At 44.7% G+C, this 12538-nt stretch overlaps 1 pseudogene; it reads right to left on the bottom strand.

Annotated features, from left to right (window-relative positions):
• Nucleotides 1–5983: 5983 nt before the first annotated feature.
• Nucleotides 5984–10583, bottom strand: LOC135511386 (toll-like receptor 4; annotated as a pseudogene).
• Nucleotides 10584–12538: the final 1955 nt, after the last annotated feature.

Here is a 12538-nt window from a genome sequence, read left to right as displayed (position 1 = left end):
TGGCGCCAACAACGTTGGAGCGCATTAGCGAATGCGTTGTAGCTTGTCACTGGCATATGCAATCAAGACGGCCCCCTATAGCCCCGGAGTAATACATGCCGACTGCCTCTACTGTAAATTTACGAAGTTGCCTTCACTACCTGTGTCCTTCTCTCTGTTCAATTTCAATTCAATGGGCTTCATTGGCATTTGGCACATATGTTTCCATTGCTAAAGCAAGTGAAATTGATAAACAAAAGTTAAATAAACAATAAAAAAAGTGAACAGTAAATATTCCAAAATAATATTATGTCCATATACAGTGTTGTAACAATGTGCAAATACTTAAAGGAAAAATGGAAAAAGAAATAAACATAAATATGGGTTGTATTTACGATGGTGTTTGTTCTTCACTGGTTGCCCCTTTCTTGTGTCTACAGGTCACAAATCTTGCTGCTGTGATGGCTGTGGTATTTCACCCAATGGATATGGGAGTTTATCAAAATTGGATTTGTTTTTTAAATTCTTTGTGGATCTGTGTAATCTGAGGGAAATATGTGTCTCTAATATGGTCCTACATTTGGCAGGAAGTTAGGAAGTGCAGCTCAGTTTCCACCTCATTTTGTGGGCAGTGTGCACATAGCCTGTCTTCTCTTGAGAGCCAGGCCTGCCTTCGACGACCTTTCTCAATAGCAAGTCTGTACATAGTCAAAGCTTTCCTTAATATTAGGTCAGTCACAGTGGTCAGGTATTCTGCCACTGCATACTCTCTGTTTAGGGCCAAATAGCATTGTAGTTTACCATTTGTTTTGTTAATTCTTTCCATTATGTCAAGTCATTTTCTTTTTGTTTTCTCACAATGTGGTTATGTCTAATTCTGTTGCTTTCCTGGAGCTCTGTGGGGTCTGTTTGTGCTTGTGAACAGAGCCCCAGAACCAGCTTGCTTAGGGGACTCTTCTCCAGGTTCATCTCTCTGTAGGTGATGGCTTTGTTATGGAAGGTTTGTAAATAATTTATTTTTAGGTGGTGGTAGAATTTAAAGGCTCTTCTCTGGATTTTGATAATTAAAGTCTATTGGCCTAATTCTGCTCAGCATGCATTTTTTTTGGTGTTTACATTGTACACAGGGGATATTTTCAATTTGGTGTCTCAATTTGATGTTTGTCCCATTTGGTGATTTCTTGGTTGGTGAGCGGACCCCAGACCTCACAACCATAAAGGGTAATGGGTTCTAAAACTGATTCAAGCATTTTTAGCCAGATCCTAATTGGTATGTCATATTTTAAGTTCCTTTGGATAGCATAGAAGGCCCTTCTTGCCTTGTCTCTCAGATCATTCACAGCTTTGTGGAAGTTACCTGTGGCTCTGATGTTTAGGCCGATGTATGTATAGTTTTTTGTGTGCTCAAGGGCAATGGTGTCTAGGTGGAATTTGTATTTGTTGTCCTGGCAACTGGACCTTTTTTGGATCAACATTATTTTTGTCTTACTGAGATTTGCTTTCAGGGCCTCAGGTCTGACAGAATCTCTGCAGAAGATCTAGGTGCTGCTGTAGGCCGTCCTTGGTTGGGGACAGAAGCACCAGATCATCAGCAAACAGTAGATATTTGACTTCAGATTCTAGTAGAGTGAGGCCGGGTGCTGCAGACTGTTATAGTGCCCTCGCCAATTCGTTGATATACAGTGCCTTGCGAAAGTATTCGGCCCCCTTGAACTTTGCGACCTTTTGCCACATTTCAGGCTTCAAACATAAAGATATAAAACTGTATTTTTTTGTGAGGAATCAACAACAAGTGGGACACAATCATGAAGTGGAACGACATTTATTGGATATTTCAAACTTTTTTAACAAATCAAAAACTGAAAAATTGGGCGTGCAAAATTATTCGGCCCCCTTAAGTTAATACTTTGTAGCGCCACCTTTTGCTGCGATTACAGCTGTAAGTCGCTTGGGGTATGTCTCTATCAGTTTTGCACATCGAGAGACTGAATTTTTTTCCCATTCCTCCTTGCAAAACAGCTCGAGCTCAGTGAGGTTGGATGGAGAGCATTTGTGAACAGCAGTTTTCAGTTCTTTCCACAGATTCTCGATTGGATTCAGGTCTGGACTTTGACTTGGCCATTCTAACACCTGGATACATCAGGTTTTCTTCCAGAATGGTCCTGTATTTGGCTCCATCCATCTTCCCATCAATTTTAACCATCTTCCCTGTCCCTGCTGAAGAAAAGCAGGCCCAAACCATGATGCTGCCACCACCATGTTTGACAGTGGGTATGGTGTGTTCAGGGTGATGAGCTGTGTTGCTTTTACGCCAAACATAACGTTTTGCATTGTTGCCAAAAAGTTCAATTTTGGTTTCTGACCAGAGCACCTTCTTCCACATGTTTGGTGTGTCTCCCAGGTGGCTCGTGGCAAACTTTAAACAACACTTTTTATGGCTATCTTTAAGAAATGGCTTTCTTCTTGCCACTCTTCCATAAAGGCCGGATTTGTGCAATATACGACTGATTGTTGTCCTATGGACAGAGTCTCCCACCTCAGCTGTAGATCTCTGCAGTTCATCCAGAGTGATCATGGGCCTCTTGGCTGCATCTCTGATCAGTCTTCTCCTTGTATGAGCTGAAAGTTTAGAGGGACGGCCAGGTCTTGGTAAATTTGCAGTGGTCTGATACTCCTTCCATTTCAATATTATCGCTTGCACAGTGCTCCTTGGGATGTTGAAAGCTTGGGAAATCTTTTTGTATCCAAATCCGGCTTTAAACGTCTTCACAACAGTATCTCGGACCTGCCTGGTGTGTTCCTTGTTCTTCATGATGCTCTCTGCGCTTTTAACGGACCTCTGAGACTATCACAGTGCAGGTGCATTTATACGGAGACTTGATTACACACAGGTGGATTGTATTTATCATCATTAGTCATTTAGGTCAACATTGGATCATTCAGAGATCCTCACTGAACTTCTGGAGAGAGTTTGCTGCACTGAAAGTAAAGGGGCTGAATAATTTTGCACGCCCAATTTTTCAGTTTTTGATTTGTTAAAAAAGTTTGAAATATCCAATAAATGTCGTTCCACTTCATGATTGTGTCCCACTTGTTGATTCTTCACAAAAAATACAGTTTTATATCTTTATGTTTGAAGCCTGAAATGTGGCAAAAGGTCGCAAAGTTCAAGGGGGCCGAATACTTTCGCAAGGCACTGTATATGTTGAAGAGGGTGGGGCTTAAGCTGCATTCCTGTCTCGCCCCACGGCCCTGTGGAAAGAAATGTGTGTGTTTTTTGCCAATTTTAACCACACACATGTTGTTTGTGTACATGGATTTTATAATGTTGTATGTTTTTCCCCAACACCCCTTTCCATCAATTTGTATAGCAGACCCTCATGCCAAATTGAGTCAAAACTGTTTTAAAGTCAACAAAGCATGAGAAGACTTTGCTTTTGTTCTGGTTTGTTTGTTTGTCAATTAGGCTGTGCAGGGTGAATATGTGGTCTGTCGTACAATAATTTGGTAAAAAGCCAATTTGACATTTGCTCAGTACATTGTTTTCACTGAGGAAATGTACAAGTCTGCTGTTAATGATAATGCTGAGGATTTTCCCAAGGTTGCTGTTGACACATATCCCATGGTAGTTATTGGGGTCAAATTTGTCTCCACATTTGTAGATTGGGGTTATCAGTCCTTTGGTTCCAAATATTGGGGAAGATGCCAGAGCTGTTAAAGAGTTGAGTATAGCCAATTGGAATTTGTGGTCTGTATATTTTATAATTTCATGTTGGATACCATCAACACCTTTTTGGGTTTAAGGGTTTGTATTTAGTCCTGTAGTTCATTCAATGTAATTGGAAAATCCACTGGGTTCTGGTAGTCTTAAATAGCTGATTCTAAGATTTGTAATTGATAATGGATATGTTTTTGCTATTTGTTCTTTGTTATAGACCAAAAAGATTGGTATAAGATTGTTATTTCTGTTTTGGATGGATAACTCTTCATGTTGTTGTTTGTTTAGTGTGTTCCAACTTTCCCAAAAGTGGTTAGATTTGATGGATTCTTCAATTACATTGAGCTGATTTCTGACGTGCTCTCCTTTTTTTCACATAGTGTATTTCTGTATTATTTTAGTGATTCACCAAAGTGAAGGCATAGACTCAGGTTTTCTTGGTCTCTATGTTTTTGGTTGGATAGGTTTCTCAATTTCTTTCTTAGGTTTTTACATTCTTCATCAAACAATTTGTCATTGTTGTTAATGTACTTAGATTGTCTTCTTGAAATGTTTGATAGGGAAGCTGAAAGTTCAAATATACTGTTTAGGCTTTCTACTGCCAAGTTTACACCTTCACTATTACAGTGAAATGTTTTGTCCAGGAAGTTGTCTAAAAGGGATTGAATTCGTTGTTGCCTAGTTTTTTTATGGTAGGTTTCTACACTACTTTCCTTCCATCTATAGCATTTCTTAATATTGTGTAATTACTTTGGTTTTGATGCCTCATGGTTGAGTATTGCTCTGTTCAGGTAGACCGTGATTTTGCTGTGATCTGATAGGGGTGTTAGTTGTCTGACTGTGAACGCTCTGAGAGACTCTGGGTTGAGTTTATTGGTGAAGTAATATACAGTAACTACTGCCAAGGGATGAGCTGTCGGTGTACCTACCATAGGAGTCTCCTCGAAGCCTACCATTGACTATGTACAGACCCAGCTTGTGACAGAGCTGCAGGAGTTTTGACCCATTTTTGTTGGTTGTTTTGTCGTAGTTGGCATATTTTGGAGGGAATACTGTCACCTCAGGTAGGTGTTTGTTTCCTGTGTGCTGAGAGTGTCAGGTTCTTGTCCAGTTCTGCCATTTAGGGCGCCACAGACTAGTACATGTACCTGGGCCTGGAAATGGTTGATCTCCCTCTCTAGGATGGAGAAGCTGTCTTCATTAAAGTATGGGGATTCTACTGGGGGCATATAGGTAGCACACATGAGGACATTTTTGGAGGGGTTGTCAGGAGGGCTTACAGGGGGGCTGACAGGGGGTGGGATCCCCTGGGCTTAATTTATCTGCCCTGCTGTGAGGTCGAGGCTATGGTCAGGGTCTGAGGTGCGCTGTTCTGCTGTGGTGTTGAGACTTTGGTCAGGATTTGAGGTGGACTGTTCTACTGGCTTCTCTGCGGGGGTGGCCAGCTCTCTAATGGGTTGTTCTCTGTCACACGTTATCTCTCTCACACACACATTTTTTGGCACTTGATGTGTGTGTCTATGGTAAATCAGCAGCTAGAGCCCGCTGTCTGTAGGCGAGTCACGTCAAACAAAAAAATCTGATTTTGTGTATGTAATTTGATGTATTTTTCATGAACTTTTTTTCCAATGGAAATATTTACTATTCAGACCAACAACATTCTTGCCTGTAAACAACAACCAATCTGATAGATGAAATCCGATAGCTATAGGCTTGGTGTCAAGGACTCCGGACGTCCCTGTATTTGCATGCATTCACTGCAGGCGTTGTCTTATAAATGGAAGCATTTGTATTACAGTGCCAGGACAATGAGGCCATTCACAGAACTGGAAGATGCATGATTTCCACAATTCTCATCCTCCTGCTTGGCCTATATTATGGACTTCATATTTCTCTGGTAGTCAAACTGCTGTCGGAGAATTAAAACAGCATTCTGTAGTTAACTGAGCAAAAAGGGAGAGTGTTTGCAAATTCCCATGTGTTTATTCAAAATAATGCAGTTGGACCAAGTGAATATATGTAGAGAAGAATAAGCAGTCATGCCTTTTTACAATCACATTGTCGTAAGTCAACAAATGACAAAATGGAGGTACATATGTGCAGTACTGCAGTGAGTACAGTCTGATATAAAGCACTGTATCACTGAATAATCTCTTGTATCAAAAAAGTCATTATACAATTAATTGATGTTAAATGTATAACCTAAGTAAAGGGTTAGGAACTTAAAAGACTCACTTCTCAATATCTGAGCATGTGACACACAAAATTATGACATGCAGAACTAGTTTATTGTGTCTTTGAGATGACAGCCTTCCTGTGGTGACTCCGGAATCTCATGCTGCTGATGGGGTTGTCCCTCCATTTCAGGTAAGTGTTCCTCTTCAAGTATTTGTGGAGCCCAAACATTTTCTTGGTCCTCTTCTCCACATCCCCCAGTATGATGATGATGATGGTGATGATAGGGTTGCCCTTCAGCACCAGCCAGGACTGAGCTACATCAAACTCAAAGCGACACCATGCGCTGTTGATGAAGTGGCGCGACACTTCCATGATGACCTTGCGGCTACCCATAATGTCATCGTCTATGATGTTGGAGGTGGTAGACTTACCCACTTCAAAGTCCCGCTTGTGGAGGCACCGTTGAATGGGAGCAATGGTGTAGTGGTGCCTGGAGAAGTGGGTATACTCAAATTGTACCAAATAAATCCCAAATGAATGAAAGGTGCCCTGTGTCAAAAATTACATGTGAAAATTATATGAGAAACAGTGACACACTCTGAATGATCTAATGATAAATCCCATATTGGTCTTTTACAGTCAGGTCAACCTAAGCTAATAGTAGGCCTATTGTTGAAACAGATAATAAGCTGACTGTTGTTTTTTTACATTTCAGGTTTTCATTCTTAAAGTTAAGATTTTTTAATAGAAAAACAACAACATTGGATGTTGTAAGTCCACAACAATGCTTAAACCACACCAGGAGACAATTTTTGAGATCTGGGAAAAATCGAATAATAATAATAATAAGGATTTTTTTTTTCATTGATAAGGTTTTTGGGAAAACCTTTCCATCTACAAGAAGATGGTTAGGCCTATCATTAGCATCACTATATTTTTTATGTTCCTTAAATTGTTTGAAACTTGGACGTTTTACTTCATATATGAGGCATTTCTTACCTTGCTTCGAAGTAGCCTTTAGCCAAAGTCCCACCATAGAACCGTGGAGTCAATTACTTATAAAGACTTTCTTATTTGCATTCTCCTGTTCTATTGCTTTTCTTTCAACTTTCTTTCATTGTCTAGCAGCCAAAGGCATTATCCTAGTCATATTAGCAACCCATGATAGTTGTTGCATCTTTAGATCTCCCCTCTCTAAATTTCTTATGTGTATTTCCATCTCTGTCCATGAAACTGCTTGCATGTGGAGTGCATATTTTGGAACAGGTGTCATGCACTCTATGCGTAGTGGGTGCGGAGTCAGGCGCAGGAAGCAGAGGGTAAAGAAAATGTTTTATTCCGGCGCAGGGAAAATGATCACGCCAAACACCAGGCGCAATAATAAGACCGGCCCAAAACCTGGACCCAACCACACAACCACAAACATGAACAGAGGAAAAATAAGTCCGCACAAAGAGCAGGCGGGCCAACCGGCTTAAATAGCCCAACTAAAACCTAAACACGAAACAGGTGTAACCAATAAGATAAAACCAACAGAAAAGGGAAAAGGAATCGGTGGCAGCTAGTAGACCGGTGACGACAACCGTCGAGCGCCGCCCAAACAGGAGGTGGAGCCAACTTCGGTGGGAGTCGTGACAGTACACCCCCTCCCTGACGTGCGGCTCCCGCAGTGTGCTGACACAGGCCTGGAGGGCGACCCGGAGCGAGGCGCAGGGCGATCTGGATGGAGGCGATGGAAATCCCTCAACAGTGACGGATCCAAGATGTCCCCCACCGGTACCCAGCACCTCTCCTCTGGACCGTACCCCTCCCATTCCACAAGGTACTGCAGGCCCTTCAACCGGAGTATAGAGTCCAGAACAGCACGTATTGTGTCCACCGGGGACCCCTCGATGTCCAGAGGGGGCGGAGGGACCTCCAGCACCTAACCTTCCTGCAGGGGACCAGCTACTACAGGCCAGGGGAGAGACACATGAAACGAGGGGTTAATACGATAGTAAGAAGGGAGTTGTAATCTATAACACACCTCGTTAATCCTCCTCAGGACTTTAAAAGGCCCCACACACTGCGGCCCCAGCTTCCAGCAGGGCAGGCAGAGGGGCAGGTTTTGGGTTGAGAGCCAGACCCTGTCCCCCGGTGCGAACACGGGGGCTTCACTGCGGTGGCGGTCAGCGCTCCTCTTCTGCTGTCCACCAGCTTGCTTGAGGGATTCCTGGACAGCCCTCCAGGTCTCCTTAGAGTGCTGCACCCACTCCTACACCGCAGGAGCCTCGGTCTAACTCTGATGCCACGGTGCCAGGACCGGCTGGTAGCCCAACACGCATTGAAACAGAGTGGCGGAGTGAGTTCTGAGCCACCTCCGCCCATGGGACGTACCTCGCCCATTCTCCTGGCCGTTCCTGGCAATACGACCGCAGAAACCTACCCACCTCCTGGTTCACTCTCTCCACCTGCCCATTACTCTCGGGGTGATAACCCGAGGTCAGGCTGACCGAGACCACCAGACGTTCCATAAACACCCTCCACACTCGGGATGTGAACTGGGGACCCCGATCAGAAACGATGTCCTCAGGAACTCCGTAGTGCCGGAAGACGTGGGTAAATAGGGCCTCCGCCGTCTGTAGGGCCGTAGGGAGACCAAGCAACGGGAGGAGACGGCAGGGGTTAGAAAACCGATCCACAACGACCAGGATCGTGGTGTTCCCCTGAGACGGGGGAAGATCGGTAAGAAAGTCCACCGACAGATGAGACCACGGCCGTTGTGGAACGGGGCTGTAACTTCCCTCTAGGCAGGTGCCTAAGAGCCTTACTCTGAGCGCACACTGAACAGGAAGAGACATAGAACCTCACGTCCCTAACTAAGGTGGGCCACTAGTACTTCCCCCTAAGACCCCGCACTGTTCTCGCCACACCAGGATTACCCGAAGAGGGTAGCGTGTGAGCCCATCGAATCAATTGATCACGGACACCAAGCGGCACGTACTTAAGACCTGTAGGACATTGTGGAGGTGCAGGTTCCAACAGTAACGCCCGCTCAAAGTCCGCATCCACCTCCCATACCACCGGTGCCACCAGCCTTGAAGCTGGAAGGATGGGAGTAGGATCGATGGGCCGATCCTCTGTGTCATAGAGACGGGACAGCGCGTTGGCATTCGTGTTGAGGGAACCTGGTCTATACAAGATAGTAAACCTAAATCTGGTGAAAAACATGGCCCACCTTGCCTGACGAGGATTCAGTCTCCTCGCTGCCCTGATATACTCAAGATTACGGTTGTCAAGCCAGTGTCTCCACACCTTCAGGGCCTTTACCACAGCTAACAACTCCCGGTCCCCCACATCATAGTTTCGCTTTGTACTCCCTCGGGGCGCAAGACGAAGTGAGCTGGAGCTGGACGCCGCCGGAGGAGTGGGTTGAGTCGTCGGAGGAGCTGGAGGCGAGGTGGGGAGACCACTCCTCTCCCGTCCATTCTCTCCATCATCTGGTCCATCGCCAACCCAATCCAATTGAGGATGGTGGTATGATGGAGGACGCGCTCCTCCATTGATGGAAGGGGGGGTGGCTGCTGCTCCTGCTGACTCCATGCCTTGGTGTGGGCTACTGTCACGCACTCTATGCGTAGTGGGTGCCGAGTCAGGCACAGGAAGCAGAGGGTAGAGAACAATGTTTTATTCCGGCACAGGGAAAATGGTCACGCCAAACACCAGGCGCAATAATAAGACCGGCCCAAAACCTGGACCCAACCAGTCCGAAGAAAAACAAAGGAAATCACACAACCACAAACATGAACAGAGGAAAAATGAGCCCGCACAAACAGCAGGCGTTACCGGCTTAAATAGCCCAACCAAAACCTAAACACAAAACAGGTGTAACCAATAAGATAAAACCAACAGAAAAGGGAAAAGGGATCGGTGGCAGCTAGTAGACCGGTGACGATGACCGCCGAGCGCCACCCGAACAGGAAGAGAAGCCACCTTCAGTGGGAGTCGTGACAACAGGATTTTCCTCAAAATTGCATTTTGGAACATTAACACCGTTCTAGCCCTCCCACCGTGTGCACATTGCTGCACTGAAAAGGTGAAGAAATAATAGTTTATTAACATTTTAAGCAAAACATTCTGATCTGTTACATCGCCTTATTAATTGATACCTTGTATACTTCCACTACACTGCTTTGATATGCATCCTGGGGATTAAGAAGTTATTATATGTGATGCCCACTGAAAAATTACTTCCACTACACCACTGAATAGGAGGGACTCCTTTCTCAAGGTTCTCCACCAGTTACTCCATCACACAGGCCTCATCCTTGCTGGAGTAGATCACAAAAGCATTGTAAGGGCATTCCTGCTGGCGGGAGACCTTGTAGCCTCTCAACAAAACACAGAAGTAATGCTGGTAGAACTGGAATTTGTAGGCCAATGCTGACAATGCCAGAATAAAAACCACATCAAAGATGGGTACCACCAGCCTTGTAGTTAGCTACCCTTTGCCTGGTTAAGAAACACAAGCTGCTTTAAGAAATTAAAAACAATAGCAGCATTAAGTTTAATGGTTAAACAGCAGTCTAGTTTTACTATTCCTTGACTACGGAACGTTTTTGAATTTGTAGTCTCGCCAGGTTCTGTAGCCAACATAAACCTATGAGCCTCTAATCCTCAGAGAAAATGGCTTGATTTGAGCCATTACCGTCTTAGAGATATGACCCATAATACTGGTGCTACATTTTTTTCTATCATGCATTGACAGGCCGCATTTTACATTCATAAAGATTATTGCAGGCCATTCTAAAACTAAGCTACTTGTGGACCGGGCAGTTAACTACTTGCTTAGGTTTCACCTTGTTCAGTCATGTTACCTCATTAGTTAGTTATAGCAAACACCCTGGGGTGCGTTCAGCAGGACCCAACTTTTTGGTTTTTTGAGGTAGAAATATGCTGTGTAGAACAAACATGCATCTCTTATTATGGATAAGGAATAACGTTGGCTCTATTAGTGTAATTTCTATCTGCAACGTTCAACAACATTTTCTAACCGAACGTGGACCTGGTAACATTACCAATAACCTATATTTAAACATTTAGTGGCATAGAAAGAAAGGAAAATGGATAGCAAACCATTTACTTGACTTGTGACTCGACCATTGGTGACTCGGACTCGAACACAGGGGACTTAGGACTCGATTCGGACTCAAGGTTAAGTGACTATACTACATCACTGGGCGAAACAGTCATTACCTCCCATTCTACTTTTGGACATCAGTGTGGCTGTGGAATTCTGATAACAATAATAATGACAATGACGTGACCAAGTGACAGAGGTGCAACCCATCCTAAACTCAGCAAAAAATGAAATGTCCTCTCACTGTCAACTGCGTTTATTTTCAGCAAACTTAACATGTGTAAATATTTGAATGAACATAACAAGATTCAACAACTGAGACAAAAACTGAACAAGTTCCACAGACATGTGACTAACATAAATTGAATAATGTGTCCCTGAACAGAGGGGGGTCAAAATCAATAGTAACAGTCAGTATCTGGTGTGGCCACCAGCTGCATTAAGTACTGCTGTGCATCTCCTCCTCATGGACTGCACCAGATTTGGCAGTTCTTGCTGTGAGTTGTTAACCCACTCCCAAGGCACCTGCAAGTTCCTGGACATTTCTGGGGGGAATGGCCCTAGCCCTCACCCTCCGATCCAACAGGTCCCAGACATGCTCAATGGGATTGAGATCAGGGCTCTTCGCTGGCCATGGCAGGACACTGACATTCCTGTCTTGCAGGAAATCACGCACAGAACGAGCAGTATGGATGATGGCATTGTCATGCTGGAGGGTCATGTCAGGATGAGCCTGCAGGAAGGGTACCACATGAGGGAGGAGGATGTCTTCCCTGTATCACACAGCGTTGAGATTGCCTGCAATGACAACAAGCTCAGTCCGATGATGCTGTGACACACCGCCCCAGACCATGACAGACTCTCCATCTCAATCGATCCTGCTCCAGAGTACAGGCCTCGGTGTAATGCTCATTCCATCAACGATAAACGCGAATCCAGCCATCACCCCTGGTGAGACAAAACCGCGACTCGTCAGTGAGGAGCACTTTTTGCCAGTCCTGTCTGGTCCAGCGATGGTGGGTTTGTGCCCATAGGCAACGTCCTTGCCGGTGATGTCTGGTGAGGACCTGCCTTACAACAGGCCTACAAGCCATCAAGTCTAGCCTCTCTCAGCCTATTGCGGATAGTCTGAGCACTGATGGAGGGATTGTTCATTCCTGGTGTAACTCGGGCAGTTGTTATTGCCATCCTGTACCAGTCCCGCAGGTGTGATGTTCGGATGTACCAATCCTATGCAGGTGTTGTTACATGTGGTCTTCCACTGCGAGGACGATCGCCTGCCTGTCCTGTCTCCCTGTAGTGCTGTCTTAGGCGTCACATAGTTCGGACATTGCAATTCGTTGCCCTGGTCACATCTGCAGTCCTCATGCCTCCTTGCAGCATGCCTAAGGCACATTTATGCAGATGAGCAGGGACACTGGGCATCTTTCGTTTGGTGTTTTTCAGAGTCAGTAGAAAGGCCTCTTTAGTGTCCTAAGTTTTCATAACTGTGACCTCAATGCCTACCGTTTGTAAGCTGTTAGTGTCTTAACGACCGTTCCACA

Source organism: Oncorhynchus masou, chromosome 24 (genome assembly GCF_036934945.1).
Source record: "Oncorhynchus masou masou isolate Uvic2021 chromosome 24, UVic_Omas_1.1, whole genome shotgun sequence".
NCBI classification, from domain to species: domain Eukaryota; kingdom Metazoa; phylum Chordata; class Actinopteri; order Salmoniformes; family Salmonidae; genus Oncorhynchus; species Oncorhynchus masou.
Note: the sequence above shows the minus strand (reverse complement) of the source record. Positions and strands in the feature narration are given on the sequence as shown.